The sequence below is a fragment of the Calonectris borealis genome, chromosome 3 (genome assembly GCF_964195595.1).
Source record: "Calonectris borealis chromosome 3, bCalBor7.hap1.2, whole genome shotgun sequence".
In the NCBI taxonomy this organism is placed as follows: Eukaryota; Metazoa; Chordata; class Aves; order Procellariiformes; family Procellariidae; genus Calonectris; species Calonectris borealis.
The window spans coordinates 62,707,483-62,720,354 of NC_134314.1; the positions used below are offsets into that span (position 1 = coordinate 62,707,483).

Below are 12,872 nucleotides of genomic sequence, written 5' to 3' on the forward strand. Positions count from 1 at the left end.
ATAGTTTCCTTCTCCTTGATAAAAATGTGTGCTCACTGAAATGCATTTGTTTTATTATAAGCTACTCCTAATGTTGTCGGCCAAGATTATTTCACGATTAACTTCAGTTCTCTTTCTACTGCGCTCCTTGGCTGATCTAGAAGCTCAAATTTCAGAAGAGCATCCACCTTCTCTAGTTAAACTGGTAGATACAACCCCCCTACTATTCAGTGACACTTATCAATACAACACAAGTTTTATACAGAAAGTCTTTTTAAAATCAACAAAGAGTGCATGCTTCTAGTTGTTCCTTTTTACATTAAGAAAAGCCATTCTTGCCTTAAAAGAGACTCAGTTAAAATATCTATACTCTTAGACGTTATATAACTCTTCCATCCTCCTTATCATCCATACCTTTTCAGCAAAGAAGCAACCAGTACGCTTACAGTTGACAGTACCAGAAACAGACATTGATTTTAGAGGGGAAGTCACAGCTTTAGTATTTAAGTTTCAATTTATAGTCAAATCTAAAGTTACAAGTGTATTTAAAGTTAAGAGTGTATTTTCACAATTCCTTTATCTCAGTCCACGGTGAACCAGTGGTAGGGATGGAGGAAAATAAAAGAGCAAGCTTACCAAAGAATAGGAAAAAAGGATGGTGAGCACGATACTGAGTATAAAAAAAAATTAGAAATTGTAAGTCAGTGATACTGTTGAAATTACTAATAATGCTAGGAAGTGTACTTTTTTTTTTTAAAGTACGCTTTACCGTTCATACCGATCAACATAAAATCATAACTCTTATACTTTCTCACCACTTCTGCTTGCTCTTCCTTCAGTGAAATTAAAGACAAAACATAATACTATAACAACAGGATATGCAATAATAATCTTTAATCTTAACATTATTTGCTATTTCTTGAAAAAATGTTAACTAGAATAAACAAATTTTGTTAGCTGTGTGGCACTAGACTTTGCTGCGCTACTTTGAAAATGTAATGTAATCAATTTTTCCAATTTATTGAAGTGAGCCAACAAAAATAAGCACACCAGGGTCCAACAAACAAAGTTTAAAATGGTTAGATCCCATTAGAAGTCACCAATACTTATTTACAACCTTCTTCAAACAATTAGTTTTAAACTGATGGTCTGTTTGTCTGGCCTGAAGGTTAGCAGGTTAGTTACAATCACATTTATAGCTTTAAAACATTGGGCCCTCTCCATTAAAACTGATTGCCAACAATGCCTGCCATTAGAGTCAGGAGGCTATTAGTTCAGGACTCCTGCTGAACTCAACAGCTGCTGCCCTCACCCCTGCCCAAAAAAGAGTCAAGGAGAAGGTAATCTAGTTCAAGTTTGATGCAGTTAACTTGCACAATACTTTAAACTGCACTTGAAGCCAACTGGAAACTAGTTTAGATCACAAGGCAGCAGCAACACTTTGCCTCCAGGTTTCCAAAGCACATTCGTAAGTAGTCAGAAATAAAGTTAAACTAAGCCACTCCCAAGGAGAAAAAGAAGAAAGAAAAAAAAAAGAAAAAATAAGGAAACTAATAAATGCCCAAACATACAAGAGATAAGCCCTTCTGGCAAAAGAGATGGACAATAGTGAGCCAAAGGAAACAAATTTGACAGTTATCTTAGTAAGAAGCTTAGACATAGGAGCCTTGAACTATCTACAGGCAAATTCATATTAAGCAAGCATTTTGAGACCAAAAGTAACGACATGTTGTGGGTGTTTCTTTGTCTGTTAGTTTAGACTTCACTATCTAAACCAAAGCATTCACCAATGGGGAAATTAAAAGAAAGGTTAGTATGTTTACTGCTACACTAGAGACTTCTGAATACATTTCAAGCTTTAATATTACAGTTATGTAGCCATTTCCTTCACTTTTTATAAAACCCTTCAAGTTTTAGTACTCTTAATAAAGTTTTTTGTGATAGAGTATTAATATTTATTTAAGTATTATTTATCTCAGAGGTAATAGGCCTCAAAGGCAGGTTTCCATTTGACTAGCTATTAAAATTAAAGAATTTGCTATTTAAAACCACATATTAGTATGCTAGTTTTAAAACTGCTAGTAGTCAAACTACATTTTGCTATCACCTTCATATCTTACACAGAATTGCTGCTGTTCTTTCCTATTGGTAGGTATCAATCTTAATAATAATAATAATAATGTAAAAGTTTATTATTAAAATGAACAATATATAGAAAACCAAAATCAACTTTCCCCGAGAAAAAAATGCACAAACTTCTGCTGATCAAAATCCACTCTGCTTAATAAAGTAAAAATGGAGGTTTTGTTATTAACAGAGATGGTGGTAATTTTTTCCTCATGCATCTCTAAGAACGAACCAATTTCTTCTCAGAAAGGGGCTAAAAAAATTCTGGAGAACTTGATAAACAAATCTTCAAAGAAGTTACAGGAAAAGGAAAATCACTGTATTTCCTGCATGCATTTTTTTACTTTTCAAAATATGCAGAAATGCATGAAATACATGTACATACTAATAAAAATTATATACCATTCTCAAAATTAAGATCATATTTTGCTTATACAGTCAAATAGGAAGCATCTCCAGAAAATTCTTTAGAACTGAGCAAAATAAATCACCCCGTAAACATGTTCCTATGATATTTTTCTAACAATAAAAGGAACTGAGGTTACCAAGTTACGCATCTTAACTGATTAAATTAAGGCAGGATAGCAGTGGGTGGTACAAACTCGCTCAGTGTGAAACAAGAAAGGTTCTGCATCTCCAAGTGTCCACGTTTTTCATAACTGAAGTTATATTTAAAAGGAGAACTTGGCTTTATACTGCAGAAGCAAGGGAAACTTGTTACAGCTTCTGTCTGAATAGGTCTGTCCATGTTCATTTAATGCCTTCATTTGATGCCCACAGCAGGAGGTGATTTCCTTCATGAGCTCCATTTCCCATAAGCTTGTAATTTCGGTGCTTTTCGGGGGGGGGGGGGGGGGGGGGGGGGAGAAGAGGGAGGAAAAACCTAGAAAACAAAACACCTCTTCCCTAAGCCTGTAGATTTCTTTATACTCCCAGCAGTCTCTGAATGAGTTGTTAGAGGTGGATGAATTTACTGAACAAGGGCACTGGCCCAGAGTCTAAGGGATAAGGGATAGTCTTCCTAAAATACCTACCTTCTCTAGCACTTTAGCTTGATATATTTCGTTTTTCTAGAGTTTCATTTTGGCAGAAGAATTATGCATGCCTTGAGAAATAGAAAATCAGGTCTACCTGCCCTTCCCTTATACTCACTATTTCAATCCTGTGTCAGATCCTCCAGTTTTGTAGTTCACAGGAAAAACAGAAGTAGTGGGGGACAAAACATCGGAGTTCTCCAATCAGAGTCTACTGTTGCAGGTTATAAAGTCTCTGATATTACCTTCACTACAGTCAAGCAGATGAACTAACCAGGTTATCTGGGAATAGCTTCTTCCTGATCCGAGAGGGAAGACCTTGCAAGATCCCATCCAGCCCTGTGGCTTAACAGCCAACAATGTGTCAGAAAGAAAACAGAAATAAGCAGCAGACAGGATTTGTCTCAGAAGTGAGATCAGGAAGAAATAAACCAAATTAGGTTGAAAATTTACAGTTCTAAATTTTGGCTGCATCTTTTCTTCCCCTCCTGTCTCCAAGGAAGCATTGTGAACTCTCATTTGCTCTTACTACGTAGCATAAGCACACTAATTATTTTTGCCCCTTTAACTTTTTTAAGCTCTGTAACTGCTGCAGCAAGATAGGGTTCTCCTTCTTCCACCTCCTTCATAGTGCAAGGTAATATGAAATCCATATTTCATTTTGAAAGGAGAATGAGAGTAAGAATCTTGCAGCAAGAGTGGACAACAGAGAAGGAACCTTAGGGAGATGCTCAAATGGAGGGATTACCAAGGTCTGAGCAAAGAGAAAAAAAAAAATCTTTGCAGATTTTGCAATTGGCATTCAACACATGCAATTAAACTACTAGTGATAACATCAATCTTTTGTAATCCTCCTGAAAACTTGGCTCATGCAGTTGAATGTCTACCCAAACCGCAAGGACCAAGGTGGAAGTGGTAGGGCAAAAAGTACTGGAAACTACCTCGCAATTTCTGAAAAGGAATTAAGGTTGTTAAAACAGGTCCCACTTTTATGGGAGCATATGTCCTGCCCTAATCATAACTCTACCACCTTCCCCAAGCAACAGTGCCTGCCAGGAAGCAACTGAAGACAACAGCTGTTCTCTCCCCTCTTCATTCATTCCTTCCTCCCCCTTTTTCTTCCGCTGAGGAGAAACTAATGCTGGCCAGATTTCACACCTGAAAGCAGGGTAGAACACTATATTCTTTCCTTACCACTCTCTTTCCTCTCAATGTACAGATTTGCCAGTTGATTGATACCTTTTCTTCCAGCTCCTAGTATAAATTCTTGAAATGTAGTTGTCTGACCAGAAGGATTCGTGCCACCATAGATAAACCAGAAACAGAAAACGGAGTATTACATGAAGTTTATTAAAAAAAAAAAAAAAGAAAGAAAGAAAGAGTGGCTCAAAGATCACAATTGAGTATCCTGAAAAGTTACAGACAACATCAAACTAAGACCATAGAAAGCTTCTTTTCACTGCAGTTGATAATCTGCATCTTAATTCACTGTTTCCGTTATGGTATTTCTTGTTCATCACAGATGAGCAAATCCAAAACCTTTTTCCATGTATTTCTGGATGTCATTTTACTCATGTTCTGAGTATATAGAAGTAGGAAAACAGAGTCCTAAACTTGTTTTTTCTTTTTTAATTTGTTACTGAAATTCATAGTAAACTCGAGAAATCAAAATCGCTTTGATAGTTATATCTCCACCAGTCTACGAGGATTCGCAAAGAAACCATCATGTCATAGAAGAAAAAAAAAAAATCATCCTACTTCTATTGAAATAAATTACAACTCAGTGCACTAAGAGCCAACATGGGTGTCTGCACAAGTCATGCAATTTTCCGGATCACCATATTATCAGTGATTTTTAAAAGGCATTATCTTCATAAAAATTAACTAATTGCACACTTGCACTTCCAAATAGAAAAGTTCACATGGGGTATACATAAAAGAACAAAAAGGGAGCAAAGAACATCTGAAAAATATACATGAAAACTTGAAACAAGGTCATATGTACTTCAACCACTTATTTGAGAGGGTTTTTTGTTTTGTTTTAAAGAAAGTGTTTTATTTCATGTCGTATTATTGATTTGAAGCACAGCTCTGCATTTCACAGTTGGTTAGAGCAGGTCATTTACGAACAACATGCTTGCTGGTTTCAATACACAAAATTTGTTGACATAAAAGTCATAAAGAAGTAAAATCCTAGCTGGAACAGTCATTCAAATTTTACAGAGTGTAAAAGGGTCTGGTTTAACCACTAGGTAATACCTGAGTAACTTGGTACCACCCCTAGAAGATTTTTCAAAAGCATAAATCAATTATTTTCTGTAGAGTACAATAATTTATTCTGAAAATCAGGCTGAATGTACTGATGAAAAAAAGCTTTCTTTTACATTTCTATTAAATTTTAAAATTTGTATTTTGTCACCAGTATGTAAACAAGAAAATTCATGGCATCACATGGTTCTGTGCAGCACACCACCATGCTGCATCATTTTGCTGAAGGTGCCAATATAACCTGCATGCATTCCATTAGCAGACAAAGCAAAAAGTAAATCCAATTTCACCTTTTAGTCATTATTTAGGTGGATTACTACAATTGCAGACATGGACCCCTCTGAACGCAAAGGAATAAATTAACAACTAAAGAATACAGTTTTCAACTTTGAGATCCTTAAGGAATCAAAAACATTCCTAAAATTGGCTTAGTTACATCAATCCGCAACATTTACATTGTATGGCTTCCAATAAAATACTGATCTGCAGTCAAACATCAAGTCAAAAAAGCCCCAGTTCTCCCACAGGAACTTGCATCCTTCTCTATATTTATACATACGCAGTTTGTATGCATATGCATGTATATGCATACAAACAGACATACTTTGACTAGTGAGTCTAATAATTTGGATTAAGTTCATTTTTAAGCACCCTCCTGAAAAAATAGGTGAGACTAAAAGATCAACAGTCTGGCAAACTACTGGACATATTTTAAAAAATGACAACAGAAAACCCACAGGAAAACGTTTTGTATGTATGAAATCTAATCACCTATTTTCAAACGATTAAGATGACCTCTAGCAATTGAACCCAAACCTAAGTATTTACACACGGAATGTGACAAGGAGGACTGTTTTGGTTTGCTCCTTCCCTGATGATCACTGTGCACAAAAATCAAGGTTAACTGCAGAGGCTGAAGAGCCAGACTGCAGACTCTGCTTTTTTGTGAGCCTCAACAGTCAACACAGGGCAGAAGCCTGTCAGAGTCCATTGGTTTCCCACGCTGTGACAATGCTACCGGAGCTGGGGCCTGAACTGATCTCATGCTATCACGGCTCGTCATTGTAGACTTAGCAGGCAACACATTGATAAACAGAATACCAAGAACAATCCTATGCCACGTATAGCAAAAAAAAAAAACCCCACACCCAAAATTATTTCTTTTAAAGCTTCACAGTTCATGGAAGAGCCTTATGCAATAATCCAGGTGACTAGACGACTCAAGCTGTGTTATGATTCAGACTTTCACCATTGTAATAATATCTCCTGTTAAAAATATTTATCCCAAACATAAGCCAACTAAAAATCACCCTTTCTCTTTATGCTTCTGCCCCAACTGCCTCTTAAACTGGAAGTTTATTTGCAAGGAGGGAACCAGGTGAGCAAACTGTCATTGCCAGTATGTACATTGGTCAGCAGATGGTGCCATAATAATTCTAAAAATCAGTAGCACATTTCAAAGGTCAAACTTTAAACAGCAACACTATTCAATTTCAAGTCTAGTTCCCAAGTTAGGACAAGTAATTGAATGTTTTCATGTAAGTATTAACATAACATATTTTAATAAATATAACTTCAGAGTCAGACAGTGAGTTACTACTCCATGACAATCAAATACAGTAGCGTACCTGCATTACTAGGAAAACATTTATGTCCTTACATAAATATTGAAATATCATCATGTCTCTAGAACTAATTTTTGTAGTGCTAGACAATTACTGCAAATGTGTCATCATTCCTTGCAATACACAGGACTCACCAGAAAAACAGACAAGTGCCTATATAGGCTAGTGTGAACTTAAAAGATACTTCTGAAACAACGATATAAGTTAGTAGAGTAATTCTAGAGTAATTAGAATCTGTTTATCAAGCTAGTTTTGTGCTGTTCCCCAGTGCTGAAAAAATGTTGTAAGCTGATGAGAATCCAGTAGTCTTTTTGAAAAGCTGTATTGAACAAGTGACCCCACCCAAGCCCTGACACTGCTAGCAAAGGGCATGCTCAGTGGAAAACCGGGATTTAGTTCCAAATTCATTCCAGCAGCCAGAAAATGAACATGGGTCAAGAGACAGCTCTGTTTTCCTGTTATCTGTCCAACAAACCAAGAAAACAGAGTTTGAGAAAAATCTCTGTCCTATCTTTAAAATCAACATTGCAAGTTTACAGTCGGTTTTGACTGTTCACATTAAACCCTCATGATAACCACAATTTTAGAGATTAAAAACACTGTTCTAAGCAGTGTTGTCCCTCCAATCTCCATTCCCTTCCTTTCACCCCATCCCACCTCACTAAATGGCTGTTTCTATAACAGTGCCACAATTCCACTGAAGGACAGGCAAACATTTAATTTTTTCCAATTCTTATTAAAGAAATGGCAGGGGGGTGCGAGGGGGGAAGAGGGAATCTATTTGGCTCTGTAAATTATTTAGCTTGTTCTGATTTGGAGGTGATTGATTTCTAGATGTCACAACAAGTTTTTCATTTCCAACTTTCATTCTTTCTATTTAAAATGTATTGGCAAGATTAAAAACAGTTTCTTTTTATACTTACAGCATTAAGTTTATTCTTGCATAATGTATGCTTCCAAGGCACTTACAATAACATGCTTAATCAAAGGACTTCCCAACTTGGGTTGAAAAATAATGTACTAATACCTGAGAACTTTTTTTCCTGCAAACTGAGAGGCCCCAGTGTAATAAAGCTCCTGGATGCTGGAATCCCAGACGAACATCTTTGTTTTGACAAGTATCCATTTCCTCTTCAGTGGAAGTCATATAGAGAATTATTACCATCTCACACGTTTAGGAAATGTACAACAGCATGCAAAAGAGGGAAATAACCGCAATACCAGGGTTCAAGGTCAGGAAAAAGAAATGAGAAACGACTGATCTGTGCTTTTGCTAGAACACTAGTCACAGACCCCTATGAGCACAACACATTTGCAAGTAATTTTCACAAGCAGATATAACCATTAACTTTATTTCACCAGTATGTCGAGGCTGAATGTCATACAGATGCAGACACTACTGAGATCACATTCAAAATGCCTGTTAGCTTTTTATTTCAGCTAATCCAACTTAGGAATAATGGCCAGAAACCAACTGACAAATGCATTAAGACAGTTTGCTCTGTCATGTACAAGAATAGAGTTCAATAGACAAACGTTGTTTACAAAGCTTCAGAGTATAAACATAGCCACAGAAGTGCCTTTTTTGGCAGCAACATCAGTTCTGTATTTCAACTTCAAAGTGCACTTCATCATTTTTGCTATTGTCAAATACAAGCACTATAGAGAGAACAGTTTGTTTGGCAAGCCAGTTTAACAATACTGGTTGATGTTTGCACATTACTGAGGGGAACAAAAACTTGGAAAAAGCGACATTAAAATTGTAAATGATTTTATAAAGGTGACAGGTGTAAAATCTTCTCCTGCTACTATTTTTTTTTAATGTCAGTTTTCCTGAATCAGGGTGCAAGTTGAAATACAAAAATTGATAGTGACACCACTTCCTACCAGTAATGAAGTCAGTTTCAAATGCTTGGTTAAATGGCATTCCTGGCAATTAATCTTAAACAAGCTTAATCCAAATTCCAAGTAAGTGTAAAGTTTTGAGCTATACAATGAAGTACTTCTGGATTTCTGCAGGTAAGTTGCAGCTGTCTCTTTGCTGGGTATGTTGCTACCAGTATGAGAATCAACTGTTAAATTGTTAGTTCCAGAATCTGCAGAAATCTTGACACACATACAAGTAAACAAATGAAGGCTACCAATTGTATAGTATATGTTTTGAAAAATAAACAAATGAAAAATAGAATAGTTAAAAACATAATTCACAACGGCTGCTGCAATAAATAAGTGCTGTCCCATATTCCCTGCCAGCTATCCCACATTCCCCGAACCTCAGAGGTTAGCCACTCGAGATGTCTTGTGTTGGCATTTTAATTTTTATGTTTGCAACTAGCACAATCTAGCTGAGTCTTTCACGTCCTACTGGAACAGAAGTATTCCCTTGAAAGAGCAGAACCAATTTGCCCCCCCCCCCCCCGTGTAATTATAATGTACCTAAAATGGTATATGTAAAGTAGGATACTGCAAACATTTTCCTACATACTTAAGTTTACTCAAATATATAACGAAGTATTGAAACTACAGATAATACTGCTCTTCAGGAAAGTATGCATCTACTGCTCCTGTGGGAGCATAACATGGCCAATCCCAAGCAACAAAAAGCAGTGAAGGAGAGATGCCTCTTAGCTGAGCAAATAAAATTGGCAGCCAAAACTTCATTGCTCCCATAGGCTCTTCTGAATGCTGGTATTTGATTACAAGAGTGAAAATATCAGAAACTTTTAGAAAGTTTCCCGCTTTTTGACCACTGCAACATCTCTGGGCTAGACAAAGTGAAATGATGCCCTAGAGGTCAGAAGTCTAATAATACTAATGGGAGGGGGAGGGGAAGGAGATGGACAGACATGGGGCAGGGGAAGCAAAAGAGAGTTTTATGCTAATAATGCTGGTTTTGTGCCGGGACTTCAGCACTTAACATGTTTGTTAGTCATCTAAATGCTTTAGCTGTTTTGTGCTTTTTGGAAGGACATTCCCAGCATGAAAGATTGTAATATAAAACAGATAACAGGATATGCATGAAAGTCCCAAGGGAGTAACTATTTAAACAAAGTTTTCTTTGGAGAGTTAGGGAAAGATGACAGATAAGAAAGATTTAAAAGAATAATTCGTTTGTGAACACCAAGAACAGGGTGGGTAGGAGTATTTGGAACTGTCCTGTAGACAAGGAAAAACAGACAGTGACTTGCCAAACCATGACTGCAATGACATTCCCATATAAATATACATCACAAACTGCAGTTTACCAAAGCAGCCTCACCCATTGCAGAAAGGCCTTTTAATGACCACATACAAACGGGGATGGTGTGTTATTACAGTAAGCTTTCAGGCCAAATTAAGTAGAGGCTTTATTCTGCCTTCTTGGGCCACATTTTCAGCTCTCATTCCATATATCCAGAGAAGTTTCAAAGCTTTGAAATAGTCCCAGGCAAACACAAATCCAAGTTGACAGCAACTTATCATCTAACAGTTTTATGAACTCCAAGCCAAAAAGACTTACTTGTTTGCATGAAACTCCCAATCTGCATAGGTTTGGGGGTTTTTGCCTCCTTTTGGGCTCATCAGTTTAGGTGCTGACTGAATAAATGCTTGAAAGCATATTTACCTTCAAGTGTACTGCTGTTCTCTATGGGTATGCTTCTCTCATATTTAAACTTAGATCCAAGACCATGTTTGAGCTCAGTCTGGATTTCCCCTATCCTATCTAAATTTTCTTTAACTCCAGATTCACCTCTGAAGTACTTGGTAATATAATGCAACGAGAAAGAGAAAATTGGTATAAGCATATAAATAGACTAAACTAATTTCAATTTTTTCTTGACCGTAGTATACTGGTTAGCAACTGTTCTTTTTTTGCAAGAGCCTATTCCGGTGTGGAAGCCATAGGAAGCATAGACTAACAAAGACAGACTCAGACTCTGGTTTAAAATTACATCATGTTCTCTCAGAAATTAAGATCACTTGAACAATAGTTCCCAAAGTGAGATGCCAGAGACCAAGAACTGGACCTCTGGTCCAGATAGTGTCTGGGATGTGGTACTCTAAGTCTGCCTAAACATATGATCCTCAACAAGTAAAAGACTGAAAACTTCTAGCACTTAGAAAATGTGTACATCTGTGTCTCTGTGTTAGGATGGCAGAAATACATCCATATGATAGACTTGAGTTTTGGGAAACAGTATGAACAACATGCAAATTAATGTTCAATAAGTGTGGATAAGCAACAAGTGCGGATACAGAAACACAGTAAAAGGGAAGGACTGATGTTATAGCTCTCAATTCTCTCTTCCTTTTATTATGAACAAAAAACTTGGGGAAAACAAGCTAACAGTGAAAGAAAGTAAAGACACCACTGAAGAGAAAGTCAGGAGTAAAAAATGGGATGGGGGAGGGAAGGAGAAAACAGGAAACAGACGCTGAAGACAAAACAGGAAAAAAGGTCATGATTTGTGTAATAGCCAAAAAACTGCAGTGAGGCCAGAAAGGGGGGCAGGGTGGGAAGACACCAGAATCCCAGTATGCGCTAAGTTACATTGTAGAGGCTACTGGACAGAACACAAGATCTCCAAGTGTTGGTCCTTCAAGTGCTAGGCTGCAGGAAATCCAGCGACTATCATTTCACCCTCACATATAAAATCGTGCCCAGTAAAGTCATTTAACCACAAAAGAATTTGTGCAAGAAAGGGCAAATGCACACTTATAGGACTAGGAAAAGCAAAACCCTTAAACCCACTGCCCTCATGACATACTGTTTCCACAGAAGAATTTTTTTCAAGAGCCTAAAATCTCCTTCCTATGCAATCAAATGCCTCACAGGAGGCAGTACTTTTAAGACTTTTCCAGTAGCTTCTTCATTTTTGTACATTAACTTCATAACGAGCTTCAAGACTTGTTCCTCTATTGTAAGATCTAAACAGAGTGCTCCTTCCTTTGCACTTGTAATTATTTATGTATTTATTTTTAAGCAGCAAATGCTTGCTTTGGATTGTCTAAGTGAAAAGCTGGACTTCCTGGAAAACCTGGGTTACTGTATCCCCATATCCCTAAAATGACAGAATACTGATTAGTTCATTTTTGTTTTTCAGGCATATCTACAAGTCTGTAAGTTTTTTGGTTCCATTCAATACCAAGATTTGAGGCACAATGTTTCAACAATTTAACTACATCTTCAGCTCACCAGTTCCTACATAGTAAGCTTCTTTCTGGTTTTAAAACACATCATGAATTATATCCCATTTACTTTTTGTTGAAGAGCTCAAAGATCAAACACCTGTCTAAAATACCTATCTGAAGACATAAGCTAAGTGTTTTGTGGTAGTTATAAAATTGGCTATCTATAAAAATATTTCTGATTTTGGCAAAAAATAATTTTACAGACAGAGAAACTTGGGCACTATGAGGAGAAAGTGGCACACAAGGCATGCTCACTAGGACTGTAGTAGAACCAAAACAAAAATAGGTCTCAAGGCCTCCTCTCTTTCATACTGGCATCAAGTACTTCTAGATGTTCCATGTAAGGAGACAACATTTTCATTTATTTTCAGCTGAAACCTAGAGGTCACTTCTCTCCAAAAATATATGGGTGACAGTCCACAGGAGAAGTTTAGTTTTGCTTAGACAATAGCAATACTTCCAAACTTCATATAGAAAAGAGAAAGCGGAGATAAGTCTTTTTAATCCGTTTACATTATTAGATCCTCTAGGCATGCACAAAAACTGTATTAGATGTACGGAGTGTCAGTACTGGGTTACATGGGAGTTATGAAAACTACAAAAAATTATGAAATGAGCTTTTTTGCTTTTAAAATTATAATCTGGAACAGAAGTATTCCCAGCTCCA

General features: G+C 36.8%; 1 protein-coding gene across 8 annotated transcripts in view; it reads right to left on the bottom strand.

Annotated features, from left to right (window-relative positions):
• EPB41L2 (erythrocyte membrane protein band 4.1 like 2) overlaps nucleotides 1-12,872 on the bottom strand; it is a 125,542-nt gene that overhangs the window by 76,568 nt on the left and 36,102 nt on the right. The window lies entirely within an intron of this gene.